This window comes from Phacochoerus africanus, chromosome 15 (genome assembly GCF_016906955.1).
Source record: "Phacochoerus africanus isolate WHEZ1 chromosome 15, ROS_Pafr_v1, whole genome shotgun sequence".
NCBI classification, from domain to species: domain Eukaryota; kingdom Metazoa; phylum Chordata; class Mammalia; order Artiodactyla; family Suidae; genus Phacochoerus; species Phacochoerus africanus.
Genome location: NC_062558.1, coordinates 88,997,307 through 89,019,650, shown reverse-complemented (window position 1 = coordinate 89,019,650; position 22,344 = coordinate 88,997,307). Strand labels below are relative to the sequence as shown.

The following is a 22,344-nucleotide window of genomic DNA, read 5'->3' as shown; positions in this document are numbered from 1 at the left end:
TGTGTGAAAAGAAGCATCGCTCCCCCCACCCCTAAATGTTCCCGCTTTCCCAGAAGTGGAGAGGAGGTCTCCAGGTTTACGTGTGCCCAGGAGCCAGGAGTGCGTGACAGAGTCGAGGGTCCCTGTTCCTCTACAAGGAATAAACATAACACCTTTGAGCTCTTCAGGGGACTAGCGAGGCGGTGGCTGAGTTTAAAATCAAAGAGCGCCGTCAGGGAGCTCCGCCCCCAGGACCCCTGGCGGCGCGGGGCCGGGCAGCGCGGTCAGCTCCTGGCCCTGGCCTCCGCCAGGCCCCCAGAGGGCGCCCGCGCCCAGGCCGCTGAACCCTCAGCGCATGCGCTGCGGGTGCCCGCGGATTTTGTCAGAAAGTGGAAACTCTCCGCGAAGCCTTTCCTCGCCGCTGCGGCTCGCGCCTCGCTTCTTCCCCTAGGTTCACCTGCCTGCCCGAGTGACTGAGAGCCGTGCGGACCGGCCCCCGCCGCCCGGAACGCACTTCCAGTCCCATGGAGCCCGAACTCCTGCTCGGCGTCTCTACTTTCCGCTCCGGCTGAGCTGCTCTGGAGCCCGAGACCGGGGAGGCGCGACTCTCGGCCCACGGCCGCACAGCCGCCGGGTGCTGTCCGCCCTCCGAGACCCGCGCCAGGTAAGCAAAGGCGGACCCTGCACCGCGTCCCGGGGCTGCTGCTGCGTGAGACCAACTTTTGAGTCCTACGTACGTGTTCACTCCGAGCCGAGTGTTTGGAAAGAACTGCTTGCAGTGTTCCAGGGGAACTTTGTCCCTGGTCAAGCCCCTGCCCTCCCGCCCGGCTCGCTCCGGCTGTCGGTGCTCCAGAGGCGGCCGACCCGCGCGTCCTGGGGAAGCGGAGTGGGAGGCGGAGGGTCCCGGCTTCGAGTTTCTGCGCCCCACCTCCTGACGGTGGGGAAGAGGGGGGTTGTCCGGCGTTGCGGGGCTGGATCTGATGCAGTGGGACTCAGTCTCCTAACCATCCCCCTTCACCCTTACAGTGGGTTCCAGTAATATTTAATTTCGCTTTGGGCTCTTCGGCTTTAAACTCAGCCACCGGCTCGCTGGTCCCCTGAAGACCTCAAAGATACTATGTTTATTCCTTGTAGAGGAACAGGGACCCTGCCCCAAGGCTGCAACTTTTCTTGACTGTCCCTCCTTCCCTGATTGGCAAATGTTTGAACCTACCTTTTGGAGCTAGGGGAAGGTTTTGGAGGCTGAATGAATCCTATTTCCTACAAACTGGAACAAAGGAACACAGAAGGACTTTTGTGTCCAGGAGGGTCCCACAAGGTCCTGCTGGGTGTCAGGCTGACCCCTAAGAAGTACTGTTAGGAAGATGTGTTCCTCCCTCCCCTGGAAGGACATGGGTAAGCTTTAAGGCTCTAGTACCCCGCTACCCTGTGCATGGAAGAGGGGGCGCAGGAGGGGCCAGGGCAGCGCCTGGGGAGTTGGCAGTGGGGGAGGCATGGCTACTCGCCAGTGAGTGTCCTCAGAGGCACTCCCACCCCCATCCTTTGGAGGTCAGGAGCCTTAATTCTGTAGCCAAAACACAGCCTCTGTCCACCAGAACCAAATTAAGTCTGGGCGACGAGAGTTTTGGGTAAAGCAGATAGAACAGCTTTATTGGTTTGCCAGGCAGAGGAGATCACAGCAGGCTGATGTCCTCAAAACTATGTCCTTCCTTGAGAGGGGATGACAAAGGGTCTTAAAGTTTTAGCTCAAAGAAAAACAAGGCTGTTGATAAAGATCAGGATGCCTGCATTCTTCTCCTTCCATAGATGTTTTTAAAATCGTCCAGGCCAACATCAGTCAGGTGATGGTTTCTGGTAGTCTTTGGGGTTATTAAACCAAGACCACCTTTTTGGAATAAAGAATGCTTACAAAGGAAGGGAGTGTTAGTGTTTCAAAGGAGGAAAACACCCGGTGTGCAATATAACTCTAGCTAGAAAGTAATCATTAGTAAAAGAAAGCAATTAAGCAAGGGTGAAATCACTTGAGTGGGCCAAGGCGGGGCATAACAGAGTGGAGACTGTTTTAACTGGTTTTTAGCTGTAACAATTCCCTGACAGGCTGCCCAGGAAGCCAGTGGGCTGTGTGTGTCATGTGATGCCTTGGCACAAAGAAGAGATGCACTCCCGGTGGAGGGCTAGTAGTGCCTTTGCCCAGACATCCTCCAGAGCTCAGAGCCCTGGGCCATGAGACACAGCTCCTGGGGCATTGAATGAATGCTAATCAAAGAAAACAGTGATAAGTAAGTGTTTGATCAGCAGAATAAATGGAACAGTTTTATTCCACACTTCATTGAGTGATTTAATGGACTTTTCAAGACAAAATTTTTAAATGGAGAATAAAATATATTTCAAGAATACAAAAATCTTTGCCAAAGCTATGCAAAGTGTGTTTAAAAATATTTTAGTAAAAAAGGCAGTCAGACTCACTGCTCATGACCATCTCATGATAAGGACTTTGGAGATGTAGAATGCTAAGCTTATTAAAAGCTATCTAAAACCAGCTATGATGAAAAAAATAAAAATCATTATAAATGAAAAAATAAAAATTAAAAAATAAAATAAAAGCTATCCAGTTGCTCAGAAACTATTGAATAACTACTCTGTGAAAGACACCAAGTACACAATATATTAAAAAATGATAGAAATACAATCGTTCCCATATAGCATGGGATGCAATCAAAGCTGTAATTGGACTACATTTCCTACTCCCAAATGCCACTGTTAGACAAAAATAGAGATTAAAATAGCTTCTGAATCAAAAATATTTCAAGAAATCAAAATAACCTGGGTATTAAGGGAAAAAACCAAGTGGTCTAATTGAAGTAGGAAGTAGATGGGCCCCTGGGCTGAGAACAGCTGACACTTGTGAGGCTGAGTAAATTGGGCTCTCCAAGATCAGGATAAGCAAAGGTATCATTTCTAGCCCCAGCTTGATAGTGCCTCTTCCTTTTCAGCTGCCCCTCATCCTCACCCCAATCACCTGAGAAAATTGGAATACCTGCACTCCTCAAAGTCAGGATCTTGGGGAGATGTGGAGAGTGGGAGTGGGCTGCCCTAGAGCCATTTTCTCTACCTTGTCCCTTAATGAAGCCTGCGGGGGTTTGGGACGCTGGCCAGAGAGAGCACTGTTCCCAGCTGTAGGCACGTTTCTAGATCCTTTGGCTCATGTGGTTGAAAAACAGCCTTCTGCAGCTCCTCCAGTAGAAGCCACCCTATTAGAGCCAGGCTCCTGGTGCAGAGCTCTCAAGACCCATGTCTCCCCCTACCCCACCCCCAGAAGAGTGTGCAGAGTGAGCTCACTGGCAGTCATGCACATTTTGGCTTAGCTTCAGACCTCCTCCTTTGCTTCCCACCTCTGAGTCACTCCTGTTACCCACCCCAAACATTGACCGATCACCTGTGTGGGCTGCATTATTAGAAGCAGTATAATTAGAAGTTAAGAGCACTGGCTCTGGAACTGAGATACCTGATTCAAATCTAGGTGCCGCCACACTTGTAGCTGCATGGTTTGGGGTAAGTTCCTCATCCTTTGTGTCCCAGTTCCATTATCAGTCAACATGGAATAATGAAAACAGGTCCCAAAGCATGAGTTGTGAAGTTGCTAAATAGAAAAGGACCTAAAAGCTCTTTGATAGTGCCTGGCACAGAATAATTATTTCTCAAAGGTTAGCAATGATTATTACTTTAACCTGTAGAGATACTGGTTAAGGGTGTCATAAAACTGTCCCTGCCCTGGAGGGATTATGCTGTAATCTAGGAAACTGAACATTTTTTTTCTTTTTTTTCTTTTCTTTTTAGGGCCACACCTGCAGCATATGTAAGTTCCCAGGCTAGGAATCCAATCGGAGCTGCAGCTGCTGGCCTGCTCAGATCTGAGCCATGTCTGCGACCTACACCACAGCTCACAGCAACACCAGATCCTTAACCCACTGAGCGAGGCCAGGGATCAAACCTGCATCCTCATGGATACTAGTTAGTTCTTTACCACTGAGCCACAGTGGGAACTCCTTGAGCATTATTCAGTCATGAAGAAGGAAGCTGGCCTTGTGATCTTGGGCATCTAGCAGAGGATCAGTTGTTTTGTCTGAGGACGCATCACTCTCCTCACCGTCTGGCATGGATGGAGCAGAGGCACCTTGTTTCCCAAGATAAGCTAAACTTTCTAGTCCTATTACTTTCTTCCAGATCTTAGGCTTCTGAGAAATTCTGTATATGAGTTTCATTTACTCTTTAAAATCAGAACAAACAGAACTGGTTACAATTAACTGCATGTAATTGCACCAGGAACCTGCACCACTCCCAAGTGTCTGCTTTCTGTTATTAAAGGGGCCAAAGGAAGATGGAATGTGAAATCCAGGCTTGTTGACCAGGTTGCAGGGACAGCAGAGCGCCCAGGAGCCACTCATTTTCTGTGAATAACTGACTCCATCTCTACTAAGAGGTTGTCAGTCTGATCTCAGCTCTGTGACCGCCCTTTCCCAGAGCTTCTGCACAGGACTGTCTGCTGGCCTGAGATCTACGCTGTTTGTTGGCTGCTCACCCTGGCCCAGGACTGCCTCCCTCCTGATGCTATTTCTGATTTGCACAAAGGTGCCCTGTGGGCTGAGGGCGGCCCTGTCCCTTCCTCTCTATGAGCTTCAGTCTCACCTACTTGGGGAAACTGTGCTAGATGGCTTCCAAGGCATCTCTTAGCTTTTTGATTTGAAGGCCTTTTGAAGCCATCAGAGTGGCTGGCTAAGCAGCCCCCTTCATGCTCTATGGTTCTTCCCTGCCTGCAGAGCCTTTGAAACTGGCAGAGGACGCTGCAGCAGGAAATCTGTGGACTTGGGATGAGGCAAGCCCCTGGACTGCTCTGAGGACAGGGCTCTGGAGACTGGAGGTAACAGTGTTGAGGCATATATTGGCTCTGAAAAGTGTGGGGTGGGGGCGCATCAGACCAAAGGCAGGTGTGGCCAAGTCTGGCCTGGTTTTACTCAGCATTGGAACAGTGGAAAAAAGCTCCATGCACAGGAAGAACAATGACATGGGGCCACGTGTCTTTTTCTCTTGACCAGACCATTGCTGGGCTCATGCTTGGCCTCTGGCAGTAGAGACCCGGACACCAGAGTGACCAGATGCCTGGGCTGAGCAGAGATAGTCAATAGGAAGGACATTGAGGCACACTGTGGGTGTGAGTACACAGAGGTGAGGCTCACTGGGGCTAAGGACCCTCTAGGGAAGAGGCACCTTCTGAGCTTCCCTGAGATCTTGTCAGACTCAAACTCTGCTTCCCTCAGGTTACTGAACTGCCTGGTGTATTTCTCCTAAACTTGTTTCATTCTGTTTTGCCCCCACTTTGCTGAGACTTGACGATGCAGGGTGCGGACATGGTGCTAAATGCTTTCTTACCATCTCAAGTAATTTGATCCTCACAATGTTAGATGTGGCCAATCTTTTCTACGTTTGGCAGAAGAGAAAACTGAAGCTCACTGGAGTTAGATCACTTATCCAAAGTCACAGAGCTGAACAGTTCTGCAGCTAAAATTCAAGCCAGGCTCTACACCCAGATGATACTGCTTTTGAGTGCTCTGTGCTGGTGCCGAGCAAGTGACTAATTACTAGTGCAGTGAGGTTGCAGGGGCAGCTTTCTTACCTGTGCAGAGTTAACATAAGCCAGATTTCCTCAGCTTCGGCACTACTGACATTGGGACCAGAGAATTCTTTGTTGAGGGGACTATCCTGTGTGTTGTAGGATGTTTGGCAGCATCCCTGGTGTCTCCACCCACTAGATGCCGGTAGCACCCTCATCTTTGCCAGGTTGTGACAACCCAGAATATCTCCAGACTTTGCTAAATATCTCCTAGGAAGATATTGATCTTGGTCGAGGCAGAATCACTGACATGAACTAACGTTAATTTACCAATAAAGAAAAAACTGTGTATATAATTTCTTTATTGACTACTTTTTTTCTTTTCACCAAAACTCTGTTATTAACAGCTTGAGCCGTTCTTCCTGCCTGGCTGGCATCCTGAACTGTGTCGCTGGGAACCCTTTACCTTACTGGCGTCTTCCCACACATCCCAGACACCCTTTCATTGAGCGTGGAGCCCTCTGGGGGAAGTATTAAGAGCCAACTAGCCATGAAAACAATGTGTTCTTCCTTGTGCTAAGTACCTCTGCTCAGGGAGTAAAATGCTTCAGTGGCGTGACCATGTGGCATCAACACAGACTCTGAAAACCACACTGCATATCTAACAAGCACGGAGGGAAGGGGACAGGCTGCACCCAACTCAGAAGCTTTTGGATGAGACCTCCCTTCCCCCATGAGCAGCTGGGCTGGGGTTCTTCAGGCATCTTGATTCCACACAGGTCAAGTCTTTGCAGGGAAGAGGGCTGGTGCCTTAAAGCCATTGTGCTTTGCTCCTTAAATTAAACACTCCGCAGATCTTGACATTGGCCACAGAGAAAGGCCTAGAGCACCCTCGTGGCCCAGTGCCAGCCCTCACCTCTGGTTCCAGGCAGGCAGCCTGCTCAACCACGTGGTCTATTAGGTGAGGGTGTGGGTGTCTCAGCAGGGACCCTCTGCCTTGATAATTGTGTAGTGATGAGCAGCACAGTCATGTAGGGATTTTTTTGTTGTTTTTAATTTTATTGGAGCATAGTTGACTTAAAAAGTTGTGTTCGTTTCAGGTGTATGCAAAGTAAATTAGTTATACATATATGTATATCCATTCCTTTTCAGATTATATTCCCATACAGTTTATTATGCAGTACTGAGTAAATTTCCCTGTGCTATAAGTAGGTCCTATCTGATTTATATATAGTAGTGTGTTTATGTCAATCCCAACCTCCTAATTTATCACCCCCCCACAACGTTTCCCCTTTGGTAACCATAAGCCTGTTTTCAAAATCCTTGAGTCGTTTTCTGTTTTGTAAGTTCTTTTGCATCATTTTGTATTAGATTCCACACAGTAGTGATGCTATATGATACTTGTCTTTAACATCACTTTAGTATGATAATCTCTAGGTCCATCCATATTGTTGCAAATGGCATTATTTTGTTCTTTTTATGGCCGAGTAATATTCCATTGTATGTATGTACTGCATCTTCTTTATCCAGTCTTCTGTTGATGGACATTTAGGTTGCTTCCTTGTCTTGGCTATTATAAATAGTGCTGCAACAAACATTAGCGGTATGTATATCTTTTCAAATTATGGTTTTCTCTGGATATATGACAGGAGTGGGATTGCTGGGTCATATGGTAGTTCTATTTTTAGTTTTTTGAGGAACCTCCCCTTCATACTGTCCTCCATAGTGGTTGCATCAGCCTATGTTCCCACCAGCAGTTTAAGGGGACTGCTTTTTCTCCACACCCTCTCCAGCCTTTGTTATTTGTGGATTTTTTGATGCTAGCCATTCCAACTGATGTGAGGTAATACTGCTGCCAAAATTTGGCCCCGTCCACAGGTGCTGAGCAGAAATGTAAAGGCAGAGTTTTGGATGAAGGAAAAAAAATAGTTTTTATTGCTTTGCCAGGCAGAGGCGGCCACAGCAGGCTAATGCCCCAAAGACTTGTCCACCCTTGGGGAAGAATTGCTGGGAGTTTTATAATCTAAAGAGAGAAAAACAGGGTTTCAGATAAGAATCAGGGGTTAGGGCAAACATCCATTCTTCTTTCGGGGAATTTTAGTCATTGAAGCCGACATCAGATCTCATCATGATCTTGGTGGTGGTCTTCTGGGTTATGGCATCTTGATTTTTTATGGAATAACAATACTTGGGAAAAAGGTATATTCATCAGAAATTAGAACAAACTAGGAAAGTTCCTGAAAAACATCAGGTACTTAGCATAATCTTTAACTCACAGGCTGCTCAGGGTGCATAATCTTTAACTCACAAGTAATTGTGTTTAGGGTGCAGTCAAGGGTGGGAAAAACATAAGGAAGGTCTCCAAACTATTCAGTTTTAAACTGTTCATTTCTAAAAGAGGCGGAAGGATTACAGCTTTTCTTTTAGGTGTATGAGATGCCTGCCATTAATACTGCATGGTAGTTTTTGGCATTTCTCTAATAATTAATGATGTTAAGCATCTTTTCATGTACTTTTTGGCCATCTGTTGTCTTTGGAGAAATGTCTGTTTAGATCTTCTGACCATTTTTTAATTGGCGATATGTATACATATGTATATATATATATGTATGTATGTGTGTATATAGGTTAGTCTCATGTCAGTCTCTTCATTTGCAGAGATATTTCTCATATTCTGTGGGTTGTCTTTTCATTTTGTTTATGGTTTCCTTTGCTGTGCAAAAGCTTTTATAGGTTTAATTAAATCCCATTGGTTTATTTTTGTTATTAGTTTCATTCTCTAGGAGGTGGATATCCAAAAAGATATTGCTGCAATTTATGTAAAGAGTGTTTTTCTCTAAGATTTTATATATCCAGCCTTAGGTTTAGGATTTTAATCCATTTTGAGGTTATATTTGTGTATAGTGTTTGAGAGTATTCTAATTTCATTGTTTTACATGTAGCTGTCCAGTTGTCCCATCAGCACTTACTGAAGAAACTTGATCTACAATGGTCTTTTTCTCCATTGTATTTTCTTGCCTCCTTTGTTGTGGATTAATTGACCATATGTGCATGGATTTATTTTCAGGCTCTCTGTGCTGTTCCACTCATCTATATTTCTGTTTTTGTGCAGGCACCATACTGTTTTGACAGCTGTAGCTTTGTAGTATAGTCTGAAGTCAGGGAGCCTGATTTTTCCAGTTCAGTTTTTTCTTTCTCAAGATTGCTTTGGCTATTCAGGGTCTTTTGTGTTTCCATACAAATCTTAAATATTTTTTCTAGTTCTGTGAAAAATGCCATTGGTAATTTAATAGGGATTGCACTGAATCTGTGGATTGCCTTGGATAGAAGAGTCATTTTGAAGATAATGATTCTTCCAGTCCAAGAACATGGTATATCTTTTCATTTGTTTATATCATCTTTGATTTCCTTCATCAGTGTCTTAGAGTTTTCAGAGTACAAATCTTTTGGGTTTTCTTAGGTAGGTCTATTCTTATGTATTTTATTCCCTTTAATTTGATGGTAAATGAGATTATTTCCTTAATTTCTTTTTCTGATCTTTCATTCCTAGTGTATAGGAATGCAGGAGATTTCTGTGTATTAATTTATTATAGTTGATTTACAATGTTCTGTCAACTTCTGCTGTACAGCAAAGTGACCATTCATACATATTTATACACATTCTTTTTCTCACATTATCCTCCATCATGTACCATCACAAGTGACTAGGTATAGTTCTCTGTGCTATACAGTAAGATATCATTGCTTATCCACTCCAAATGCAATAGTTTGCATCTACTAACCCCAAACTGCCAGTCCATCCCACTCACTCAGCCACCCCCTTGGCAACCACAAGTCTTTTCTCCATGTCCATGAGTTTGTTTCTTTTCTGTAGATAGATTCGTTTGTGCCTATATTAGATTCCAGATATAAGTGATATCATATGGTATTTGTCTTTCTCTTTCTGACTGACTTCATTTCGTATGAGTGTCTCTAGTTCCATCCATGCTGCTGCAAATGGCATTAGTTTGTTCTTTTTATGGCTGAGTAGTATTCCATTGTGTATGTATACCACATCTTAATCCATTCAGCTGTTGATGGACATTTAGGTTGTTTCCATGTTTTAGCTATTGTGAATAGTGCTGCAATGAACATAAGGGTGCAGGTGTCTTTTTCAGTGAAAACTTTGTCCAGATATATGCCCAGGAGTGGGATTACTGGGTCATATGGTAGTTCTACATTTAGTGTTCTGAGATGCCCCCATGCTGTTTTCTATAGTGGTTGTACCAATTTACATTCCCATTAACCATGAAGGAGGGTACCCTTTTCTCCACAGCCTCTCCAGCATTTATTATTTGCTGACTTGTTAATGATGGCCATTCTGACCAGTGCAAGGTGGTATCTCATTGTGGTTTTGATTTGCATTTCTCTAATAATTAGTGATGTCAAGCATTTTTTCATGTGCCTGTTGGCCACATGTATATCTTCCTTGGTGAAACATCTATTCAGGTCTTCTGCCCATTTTTCAATGTTTTTTGTTTTGTTTTGTTTTTTGCTCTGGAGTTGTGTAAGTTGTTTGTGTATTTTAGAGATTAAGCCTTTATCAGTTGCATCATTTGAAAGTATTGTCTCCCATTCCGTAGGTTGTCTTTCCATAGGTTGTCTTTGGTTTTTTGTTTTTGTTGTTGTTGTTTTTATGGTTTCCTTTGATGTGCAAAAGCTTGTAAGTTTGATTAGGTACCATTGATTTATTTTTGTTTTTTCTGTATGAATTTGTATCCTGCAACTTTACCAGATTCATTGATGAGCTATAGTAGTTTTCTGGAAGCATCTTCAGGATTTTCTTTGTATAGTATCATGTCATCTGCAGATAGTGACAGTTTTACTTCTTTTCCAATTTGGATTCCTTTTATTTTTCTTCTCTGATTACCGTAGCTAGGGCTTCCAAAACTATGTTGCATAAAAGTGGTGAGAGTGGACATCTTGTCTTGTTCCTGATCTTAGCAAAAATGCTTTCAGCTTTTCACCATTGAGAACGATGTTAGCTTTGGGTTTATCATGTATGGCCTTTATTATGTTGAGGTAGGTTCCTGCTATGCCTACTTTCTGGAGAGTTTTTAATCACAAATAGTGTTGAATTTTGTCAAAAGCTTTTTCAGTGTCTATTCAGATGCCCATGTGGTTTTTATTCTTCACTTTGTGGTGTATAACATTGATTTGTATATATTGAAAAATCCTTGCATCCCTGGGATAAATTCCACTTGATCATGGTTTATGATCCTTTTAATATATTTTTGGATTTGATTTCTCATACGTTGTTGAGGATTTTGCCTCAATGTTCATCAGTGGTATTAGCCTGTGGGTTTTTTTGTGGTGTCTCTGTCTGTTTTTTGTATCAGGTGTGGCCTCATAGAATGAGTTTGGGTGTGTTCCTTCCTCTGCTTTTTTTTTTTTTTTTTTTTGGAAGAGTTTCAGAAGGATAGGTGTTAACTCTTCTCTAAATGTTTGTTAGGATTTGCCTGTGAAGCCATCTGGTACTGGGCTTCTGTTTAATGGGAGTTTTTATTTTTATTTTTTATTTTTGGCCTTTTAAGGCCACTCCCGCGGCATGTGGAAGTTCCCAGGCTAGGGGTCAAATCGGAGCTACAGCTGCCAGTCTACACTACAGCCACAGCAATGCAGGATCTGAGCCACGTCTGTGACCTACACCACAACTCATGGCAACACCGGATCCTTAACCCACTGAGTGAGGTCAGGGATCGAACCTGCAACCTCATGGTTCCTAGTCGGATTTGTTTCTGCTGTACCACAATGGGAACTCCCTGATGGAAATTTTTTAAATGCAGTTTCAGTATTTGTGATTGGTCTATTTATATTTTCTGTTTCCTCTTGGTTGTCTTAGAAGTTTGTACCTTTCTAAGAATTACTTCTAGGTTTTCCATTTTATTGGCATATAGTCACTTGTAGTAGTCTCTTATAATCCTTTGTATTGCTGTGGTGTCAGTTATATCTCCTTTTTCATTTCTAAGTTTTTTGACTTGAGGCCGTTCCATTTTTTTTCACGGCCTCAAGTCAATAAACTTGAAAGTTAAAAGTTTATCAATTTTATCTTTTCAAAGAACCAGCTTTTAGTTTCATTGATCATTGGCTGTTTTCTTCATTTATTCCTGTTCTGATCTTTATGATTTTTTTCCTTCTACTAACTTTGGGTTTCGTTTGTTCTTTCTATAGTTGCTTTAGCTATAAGGTTAGGTTGTTTAGTTGGGACTTTTCTTGTTTCCTGAGGTGAGATTGTATTGTCTTAAAATTGCTTTTGCTGTGTTTCATAGGTTTTGGATTGTATCTTCATTGTCATTTGTCTCTAGGTATTTTTCAGTTTTCTCAGGTTTTTTCATTTCTTCAGTCATCCATTGGTTGTTTAGTAGCATATTGTTTAGCTTCCACATGTTCATGGGGTTTTTTTGCAGTTTTTTTTTTTTTAATTGTTGATTTCTAGTCTCATAGCATTATGGTTGGGAAAAAATGCTTGATATGATTTCACTTTTCTTAAATTTACTGAGGCTTGATTTGAGGCCCAGAATGTGATTTATCCTGGAAAATGTTGCATGTGCACTGAGAAGAATGTGTATTCTGCTGCTTTGGGATAGAGTATTCTGTAAGTATCAATTAAGTCTGTTTAGTCTAATGTGTCATTAAAGGCCTGTGTTTCTTTAATGATTTTCTGTTTGGATGGTCTGTCCATTGATGTAAGTGGGGTGATTTCCATTTGCATGGAGTATCTTTTAGCCTGTATGTGTCCCTAGATCTGAAGTGGGTTTCTTATAGACAGCATATATATGGGCTTTGTTTCTATATCCATTCAGCCAGTTTATGTCTTTAGGTTGGCACATTTAATCCATTTACATTCAGAGTAATTATTGATATATATATATATATATATACTTATTCCATTTTTTTAAATTGTTTTGGATTTGTTAATGTTGGACTTTTTCCTTCTTCTTTCATTCTCTTGTGATTTGATGATTATTATTAGGGTTGTATTTGGATTGCTTCTCCTTTTTTATAATGTGTGTCCTGTACTTTTTTCATTTGAGATAAGAATAAAGTTTTGATATAGCATTTTATATTATAAATATTTTGAAGTTGCTGGTCTCTTAATTACAAATGCATTTTCAATATCTTGTATTTATACTCTCCTCTTTTCACAGTTGCTAGTTTTGATATCATTTGTGTATAGATGATTTTCTACCTTTACTGTATGTTTGCTGTTACTGGTGATCTTTCCCACTTATAATTTTCTTGTTTCTAATTGCGGCCTTCTCTTTTCTATAGAAACTCTTTTAGCATTTGTTGTAAAGCTGGTTTGGTAGTACTGAATTCTTTTAGCTTTTAATTTCTCCATCACATCTGAATGAGAGTCTTATTGGGTAGAGCATTTTTGGTTATAAGTCCTTCCCATTCATCACCCTAAATATATCTTATCACTCCCTTTTGGTTTGCAGAGCTTCTGCTGAAAAATTAGCTGATATCTGTATGAGGGTTCCCTTCTGTTATTTGTTGCTTTTCCCTTGTTGCTTTTAATATTTTTTCTTTGTATTTAACTTTTGTCAGTTTGATTAGTATGTGCCTCACCATGTTCCTTCTTGTGTTTATCCTGTATGGGATTTTCTGTGCTTCTTCAACTTGAGTGTTTCTTTTCCCACATTAGGGAATTTGTTTTTGGCTATTATCTCTCCACATATTTTCTCTGGCTCTTTCTCTCTCTTCTCCTTCTGGGACCCCTATGGTGTGTATGTTGGTACATATATGTTGTCCCAGAGGTCTCATAGACTGAAATTCTTTGCATTCTTTTTTCTTTATTCTTTTCCATGGCAGTGATATCCACCACTGTCTTCTACCTCACTTATTTGTTTTTCCGCCTCTGTTATCCTAATATTGACTGCCCCAGTGTATTTTTCATTTCAGATATTGAGTTATTCATCTTTGTTTACTTGTTCTTTTTTTGTTTGTTTGCTCATTCTTTAAATATTCTAGCTCTTTGTTAAATATTTCTTGTAACTTCTTGATCTTTGCCTCCATTCTTTTTCTGAGCTCTTGGATCATCTTTACTGTCATCACTCTGAATGCATTTCCAGGTAGATTGCCTATCTCTTCTTCATTCAATTTTTTTGTTATTTTGTTCCTTTGTCTGAAACATATTTCTTTGTCCTCTCATATCTTCTAAATTCCTATGTTTTTGGTCCCCTTTGACAGCAGGTGTGTAGATGTGGTGGCTGGTGCCCTGTGCTAGAGTTCTTAGTGGTAGTGGCTCCTCTCATGCACCCAGAGCACGTGATGGGAGCAGCAGTGGCTTACTGCCCCTTCTGGAACCAGGTGCCTGCTAGGGATGGAGTCTGTGACAGAGGTGGCAGTGGTTTGCAAGACCACTCCTGGGGTGGAGGAGCCTGTGGCTACTACTGCAACTCCTGTCGTTGCTAGGCAGCAGCTGCTTGTGCTACTGCTGGTGGTGCTGGTATAGGTCCTCTTATTCCCTGAGAGCATGCAAGGAATAAGGCTGTAGTGGTGGAACCACACTCTCTCCCACACCCCTCTAAGCCAGTCAGGGTTTCCTCAGCTTACACCCTCAAATGTGGTCACCCTAGACCTCTAGTTCCTCAGGCTGTTTCCACACCGCCAACCCCAGTTTCATCCCATGCAACCAGCCCAAGTTCTTTCCCTGAGTCTGATCTCCAGAGCCACAGTTTCAGTGCCCAGGCCCTGCCCACACCAACACAGTCATCTTGGGCTGCGGACTGTAGGGTGGTAACACTAACTACTTGTGCAAGACTGTTCCCATTTTAATTGCCACAAACCAATTGCTGTGTTTTTCTGAGACTCTGAAGTTCCTCCTGTATCCTGGCTGAGCTCCTTGCCAGTTAGAGACTTCCCTGGGTGTAGAAATTTTCTTTTTTCCCACCTCCCTCCTGGGGACACAGGCCCCATATCACATCCTTTTTCTTTTGTCCTACCTGGTGATGTGGTATTTTTCTTGCTTTGTCAGAATCCTGAGGTTGCCAGCATTTAGTTCATCTTCTGTGCACATCATTCCACATGTAGATATATTTTTGATGTGTTTGTGGGAGAATGCAAGCTTCACATCCTACTACTCTGCCATCTTAATCCCCTCCCAGCTACATTATGTAGTTTTATTTTTATAATCAGTTTGGGTAGCTTGCCTGGGCCCTCCAAGAAGTGGATCACATTCAGATCCTGGTAAGTCTGATGTCAAAGTCAGTCATACTTTAAACACCCCAGCTATTCCATTATAGCAGGAGTTCATTAACCTCTCAGTTTCCTCATCTATAAAATGGAGATGATAATAATAGTACCACTGATGGGGTTGCCGTGAAGATTAAATGTCAGGGCATGATAAGAGCTTAGAACAATGCCTTGGACAAAGTAAGTGTTCAATAAATGTTGACCTATCAGGGAGTTCCCATTGTGGCTCAGCGGAAACAAATCTGACTAGTATCCATGAGAATGCAGGTTCCGGAGTTCCCGTCGTGGCGCATTGGTTAACGAATCCGACTAGGAACCATGAGGTTGCGGGTTCGGTCCCTGGCCTTGCTCAGTGGGTTAACGATCCAGCGTTGCCGTGAGCTGTGGTGTAGGCTGCAGACGAGGCTCGGATCCCGAGTTGCTGTGGCTCTGGCGTAGGCCGGTGGCTACAGCTCCGATTCTCCCCCTAGCCTGGGAACCTCCATATGCCGCGGGAGCGGCCCAAAGAAATAGCAAAAAGACAAAAAAAAAAAAAAAAATGCAGGTTCCATCCCTGGCCTCCCTCAGTGGGTTAAGGATACCATGTTGCCATGAGCTGTAGTGTAGGTCACGGACACGGCTCGGATCCTGTGTTGCTGTGGCTGTGGTGTAGTGTAGGTTGGCAGCTACAGCTCCGATTTGACCCCTAGCCTGGGAACTTCCATATGCTGCAAGTGTGGCACTAAAAAGCCAAAAAAAAAAAAAAAAAGTTGGCCTATCATTATGAGAAGACCAATTGTCACTGAAAACTCACTTTTTTTAGAAATTATAGTTGGAGTTCCCAGGGAAAGTAAATCTGACTAGTATCCATAAGAATGCAGGTTCCATCCCTGTCCTTGCTCAGTGGGTTAAGGATCCGTTGTTGCTGTGAGCTATACAGTGTAGGTCTCAGATGTGACTTGGATCCTGAGTTCCTTTGGCTGTGGCGTAGGCCAGTGGCTATAGCTCTGATTCGACCCCGACCTGGGAACCTCCATATGCCATGGAGGCGGCCCTGAAATGCAAAATAAATAAATAAATAATGAAAATTAACATATAGTTGATTTAAAATATTGTGCCAGGAGTTCCCGTCCTGGCTCAGCGGTAACAAACCCAACTAGTATCCATGGAGACACAGGTTCGATCTTTGGCTTGGCTCAGTGGGTTAAAGATCCAGCATTGCCATGAGCTGTGGTGTAGATCACAGATGCAACTTGGATCCCAAGTTGCTGTGGCTGTGGTGTAGGCCAGCAGCTATAGCTCTGATTTGACCCCTAGCCTGGGAACCTCCATATGCTGAGGATGCAGCCCTAAAAAGACAAAGAAATAAGAAAAATTTTTAAAGTAAAATACAATATTGTACCAATCTGCTATACAGCAAATTGACTCAGTTGTATACATTCTTTTTTATATTCTTTTCCAGCATGGTCTGTTCCAGGAGATTTGATATAGTTCCCTGTGCTGTATAGCAGGACCTCACTGCTTATTCATGCTAGATGCAAATGTTTGCATCTGCTAACCCCATTACTCCCAGTCCATCCAACTCCCTCCCCTTCAGCAACCATTTCTCTTTTCTAGATGGGTTCATTTGTGCCATATTTCAGATTCCACATATAGTGACATATGGTATTTATCTTTCTCTTTCTGACTTACTTCACTTAGTATGAGAATCTCTAGTTATATCCATGTTGCTGCAAATGGAACTATTTTGTTCTTTTTTATGGCTGAGTAGTATTCCATTGTATATATGCTCTACATTTTCTTAATCCATTCATCTGCCAATGGACTTTTAGGTTGCTTCCATGTTTTGGCTATTGTAAATAGTACTGCATGTGTCCTTTTCAGTTTTAGTTTTGTCTGGATATATGCCCAGAAGTGGGGTTGCTGGGTCATATAGTAGTTATCTATATATTTAGTTTTTTGAGGAACCTCCATACTGTTCTTCACAGTGGTTGTACCAATTTCCATTCCCACTAACAGTGTAGGAGGGTTCCCTTTTCTCCACACCCTCTCTGTCATTTGTTATTTGTGAACTTTTTGATAATGGTCATTCTGACCAGTGTGAGGTGGTACCTTATTGTAGTTTTGATTTGCATTTCTCTGGTAATTAGTGATATTGAGCATCTTTTCATGTGCCTACTGGCTATCCTTGTATCTTCTTTGGAGAAATGTCTATTTAGGTTCTCTGCCCATTTTTCAATTGGGTTGTTTGGGTTTTTGTTGAGTTGTATGAGTTGTTCATGTATTTTGGAGATTAAGCCCTTAGTTGAATCCTTTGCAACTATTTTTTCCCATTGTATAGGTTGTCTTTTTTTTTTTTTTTTTTCTAATGGTTTCCTTTGTTGTGCAAAAGCTTTTGGTTTGATTAGGTCCCATTTGATTGTTTTTGCTTTTATTTCTGTTGCTTTGGGAGACTGACCTAAGAAAACATTGCTACAATTTATGTCAGAGAATGTTTTGCCTATGTTTTCTTCCAGGATTTTTATGATATCGTGTCTTATGTTTAAGTCTTTAAGCCATTTTGAGTTTATTTTTATACATTGTGTGAGGATGTGTTCTAGTTTCCAAGCACCACTTGTTGAAGAGACTGTCCTTTTCCTATTTTATATTCTTGCCTCCTTTGTCTAAGATTAATTGACCATAAATGTCTGAGTTTATTTCTGGGCTCTCTATTCTGTTCCATTGGTCTGTATGTCTGTTTTTTGTATCAGTATCATACTGTCTTGATTGCTGTAGCTTTGTAATATTGTCTGAAGTCTGGGAGCATTGTACCTCCTGCTTTGGTTTTTTTCCTCAATTGCTTTTGCAATTCTCGGTCTTTTATTTTTTCCATATAAGTTTTTGGATTATTCTGGTTCTGTGAAAAATATCATGGGTAATTTGATAGGGATTGCATTACATCTGTAGATTGCTTTAGGTAGTATGGCCATTTTAACCATATTAATTCTGCCAATCCAAGAACATGGGATATCTTTCCATTTCTTTGAATCCTCTTTAATTTCCTTTATTAATGTTTTATAATTCTCAAGGTATAAGTCACCTTCTCAGTCAGGTTTATTCTTAGGTGTTTAACTTTTTTGGTATGATTTTAATTTTTTATATATTTTTTCTAATATTTCATTGTTAGTCTACAGAAATGGGACCAACTTCTGAATGTTAATCTTGTATCCTGCTACTTTGCTGAATTTGTTGATCAATTGGAGTAGTTTTTGTGTGGAGTCCTTAGGGTTTTTTTATATAAAGTATCATGTCATCTGCATACAGTGACAATTTTACCTCTTCTCTTCCAATTTGGACACCTTTTATTTATTTTGTTTGTCCAATTGCTGTGGCAAGACTTCCAATACTACGTTGAATAAAAGTGGTGAGAGTGGGCACCCTTGTCTTGTTCCAGATTTTAATGGGAAGGCTTTCAGCTTTTCTCCATTGAGTATTATATTGGTTGTGGGTTTGTCTAAGTGGCTTTTATTATGAAGAGATATGTTCCCACTGTACCCAATTTGGTAAGAGTTTTTATCATGAATGGATGTTGGATTTTGTCAAATGCTTTTTCTGCATATATTGAGATGATCATGTGGTTTTTGACTTTTCTTTTGTTAATGTGGAATTACATTGATTTGCATCTGTTGAACCATCCTTGTGAACTTGGGATGAATCTCACTTTGTCATGGTTTAGGGTCTTTTTTATGTGTTGGATTCAGTTGGCTAGAATTTTGTTGAGAATTTTTGCATGCATATTCATCAAAGATATTGGCCTGTAATTTTCTCTTTTTGGTATTATTTTCGTCTGTTTTTTTATAGAATAGCTTTGAGAGTGTTCCATCCTCTTCAGTCTTTTGGTATTTTGAGAAGGATCTGTATAAATTCTTTGTCTGTTTGGTAGAATTCACCTGTGAGGCCATCTGGGCCTGGACTTTCATTTATATGGAGTTTTTAAATAATATATTCAATTTCATTTCTAGTGCTCAGTCTGTTCAGATTATTCTTGGTTCAATTTTTGGTGAGCCATATGTTTTTAGAACTTAATCCATTTCTTCTAGGTTGTCAAATTTGTTGGCATGTATTTATTCATAGTATTTTCTTGGGGTTTTTTTTGTATTTTTGCAGTATCAGTTAATATTTCTCCTTTTTAATTTCTTATTTTGTTTATTTAGGTTCTTGCTCTGCTTCTTGGTGAGCCTAGCCAGGGTTTTCTCAATTTTGTTTACCCTTTCAAAGAACCAGCTCTCAGTTTTATTGATAATTTATATTTTTTATTTCCTTTCTGATCTTTATGGTTTCCTTCCTTCTGCTGACTTTAGGTTTTGTTTGTTCTCTTTCTAATTCTTTCAGGTGGTAGGTTAGGTTGTTGTTTTGAGATTTTTCTTTTTTCTTTTTTTTTTTTGAGGAAGGCCTGTATTGCTATGAACTTCCCTATAGGAATTGCTTTTGTGGCATCCCATTGATTTTTGTATGGTTGTGTTTTCATTGTCATTTGTCTCAGGTATTTAAATTTCCTTATTGACCCATTGTTTTTTAGTAGCATGTTGTTTAGTCTCCATGTAGTCAGTTTTTTCTCATTTCTTTTACTGTTGTTGATTTCTAGTTTCATACCATTGTGCTCAGAGAAAATGGTTGAAATAATTTCTATACCATTGTTTTTTGTTTTTTGTTTTTTAGGGTGACACCTGTGGCATATGGAAGTTCCAAGGCTAGGGGTCAAATTAGAGCTGCAGCTGCTAGTTTACATCTCAGCAATGCAGGATCCGAGCCATGTCTGCAGCCTACACTGCAGCTCGTGGCAACACCAGATCCTTAACCCACTGAGTGAGACCACAGATTGAAGCCACATCCTCATAAATACTAGTGGGGTTTGTTTCCAGTGAGCCACAGTGGGAACTCCTACACCGTTAAATTTGTTGAGGTTAATATTACACCCTAGTATGTGGTTAGTCTTAGAGAATGTTCCATGGGCACTTGAAAAGAATGCTATTCTGGGTTTTTTGGATGTGATGTCTTGAAAATATCAGTTAAGTCTTAACTGTTCTGTTGTGTCATTTAGGATCTCTGTTGACTTACTGATTTTCTCTCTGGAAGATCTGTACATTGATGTGAGTGAGATGTTAAAGCCTCCTACAGTTATTGTATCCCCATTGATTTCTCCCTTACGTCTGTTAGTATTTTATGTATTTGGAGCATACATGTTGACGAGTGTAATGTCCTCTTCTTGAATTGATCCTTTTATCATCTTCTATCATCTTTTCTTTAATCTTTCTTTTTTATTTTTTTATTAAAGTATAGTTGATTTACAATGTGTCAATTTCTGCTGTACAGCAAAGTGACTGTCTTTCTTTATGGCCTTTGTTTTAAAATCTGTTTTGTCTGAGTATTGTGACTGCTGCTTTCCTGTCATTTCCATTTGCATGAAATATCTTTCTCCATCCCCTCACTTTCAATTTATATGTCCTTTGCCCTAAAGTGGGTCTCTTGTAGGCAGCATATTGTAGGCTCTTTTTTTTTTTTTTAATCCAGTTTGCCACTCTTACGTCTTTAGATTGAAGTATTCTGTCCATTTACATTTAAGGTAATTATTGATAAATATGTGTTTACTGCCATGTCAAACTTTGTTTTCTAGTTGATTCTGTGTTTCTCCTTTGCTCCTTTTTTTTTTCTTTTTTTTTTTTGGTTGATTTTATTTTATGCTTGTGGCCTCTTTTTTTTTTTTTTTTTTTTTTTTGGCTTTTCTAGGGCCGCTCCCTTGGCATATGGAGGTTCCCAGGCTAGGGGTCCAATTGGAGTTGCAGCCACCAGCCACAGCCACAGCAACTTGGGATCCAAGTTGTGTCTGCAGCCTACACCACAGCTCACGGAAACACTGGATCCTCAACCCACTGAGCAAGGCCAGGGATCCAACCCGCAACCTCATGGTTCCTAGTCAGATTTGTTAACCACTGTGCCACAACGGGAACTCCTTGTGGCCTCTTTAAAAAAAAAAAAAAAATACTGTTTTTGATTTGTGGTTGCCCTGTTTTTCAGATATGTTAATCCCTTCCTATATCTGCTTGTTTTGACCAATAGTCATATAGGCTCAAACATTCTAAAAAAGGGAATCTGGATTTTCTTACTCTCCTTTCCCACATTTTATGATATTGATATGTTTTTGTTGCATCTTCAGGTTTATCCTTTTGCTGTTCCTTGTGTTTGTCATACTTTTAAAAATAGAGTTTTTTTTCTTTTTGATCTGTATACTGGTTTATTTAAGTAATTGCTTTCCAATTGTGATTTCTTCTATTCTATATCTTCTTAACTTCTCTCCTATTTAGAGAAGACCTTTCAGTATTTCTTTTAGGATAGGCTTAGTAGTGCTATATTCTTTTAGTTTTTTGTTTGTCTGAGAAATTCTTTATTTTGCCTTCTATTTCAAATGATAATCTCGCTGGATAGAATATTCTAGGTTGCAAGTTTTTCCTTCTTAGAACTTTGAATATATCTTGCCACTCTCTTCTGGCCTAAAGTGTTTCTGTAAGGAAATACTTTCTGATAGCCTTATGGGGGTTCCTTAATAATTAACTCTTTGTTTTTCTATTGCTGCCTTTTGAATCCCTCCTTATCTTTAACTTTTTCCATTTTTATTATAATATGTTTTGGTGTGGGTCTGCTTGGTTTCCACTTATGTGGGGCCCTCTGTGCTTCCTGTATCTGGATATCTGTTTCTTTCTTTAAATTTGGAAAGTTTTCAGCTGTAATTTCTTCAAATATACTTTCAATCCCTTTTCTCTTCTTCTGGAATCCCTATTACACATAATTTGGCACACTTTCTGTTATCCCATAGATCTCTTAAATTACTTTCATTTTTTCTTTTTCCATTTGGCTTTCTGACTGCTGTCCCATTTGGGTGATTCCATTATTCTATCTTCCAAGTCACTTGTTCCTTCCTCTGCATTATTCACTCTGATATTCATTGTCTTTAGCTCAGCTTTCATCTCAGCAAATCAATTTTCTAATTTTTCTTGGCTCCTCCTCATAGTTTCTAGTTCCATTGTACAGTAATCTGCAGTTCTGTCCATAGCCTTTGTTAATTTCTTCAGTATTTTCATTACCTCCTTTTGAAATCCAGACTGAAGAGGCCTGTTTCATTGTTTGCTCCTTCAGGGGAATTCTCTTATACTTTGAACTCAGAATGGCTCCTCTGCTTTTTCATCTTGCTTATATTTCTCTTACTCTGTGAATTTAAGGAAAATAATTGTCTACTATTGTCTTAGAGGGCTATTTATATGCAGGAGCATTCCCAGATAGCTTGTGAATGTTACTAATTTTTGGCATGAAGGCTTCTTTTGGCTTGGATGGTTTCTGTCTTTTTCCTCAGTGTGTGCTGGACGTTATCCCCTTGGTAGCGAGTGTGCAAGTGTTTGGCCTGCACATGCTTCCAGGGAGGTGTAGGCAGGGCCTTCAGGCAGCACCTGGTCACTGGGCCCTTGGCAGTGGTGTCAACCCATGGGGAGGTGGGGGTAGTAGTCTACTCT

General features: G+C 41.1%; 1 long non-coding RNA gene across 2 annotated transcripts in view; it reads left to right on the top strand.

The window, feature by feature from the left end:
- Positions 1-353: 353 nt before the first annotated feature.
- LOC125116617 (uncharacterized) overlaps positions 354-22,344 on the top strand; it is an 85,593-nt gene continuing 63,602 nt past the window's right edge. For both annotated transcript variants that reach the window (XR_007132392.1, XR_007132393.1), the window contains exon 1: positions 354-643. This is a non-coding gene — a long non-coding RNA (uncharacterized LOC125116617). The remainder of the gene's footprint in view (positions 644-22,344) is intronic.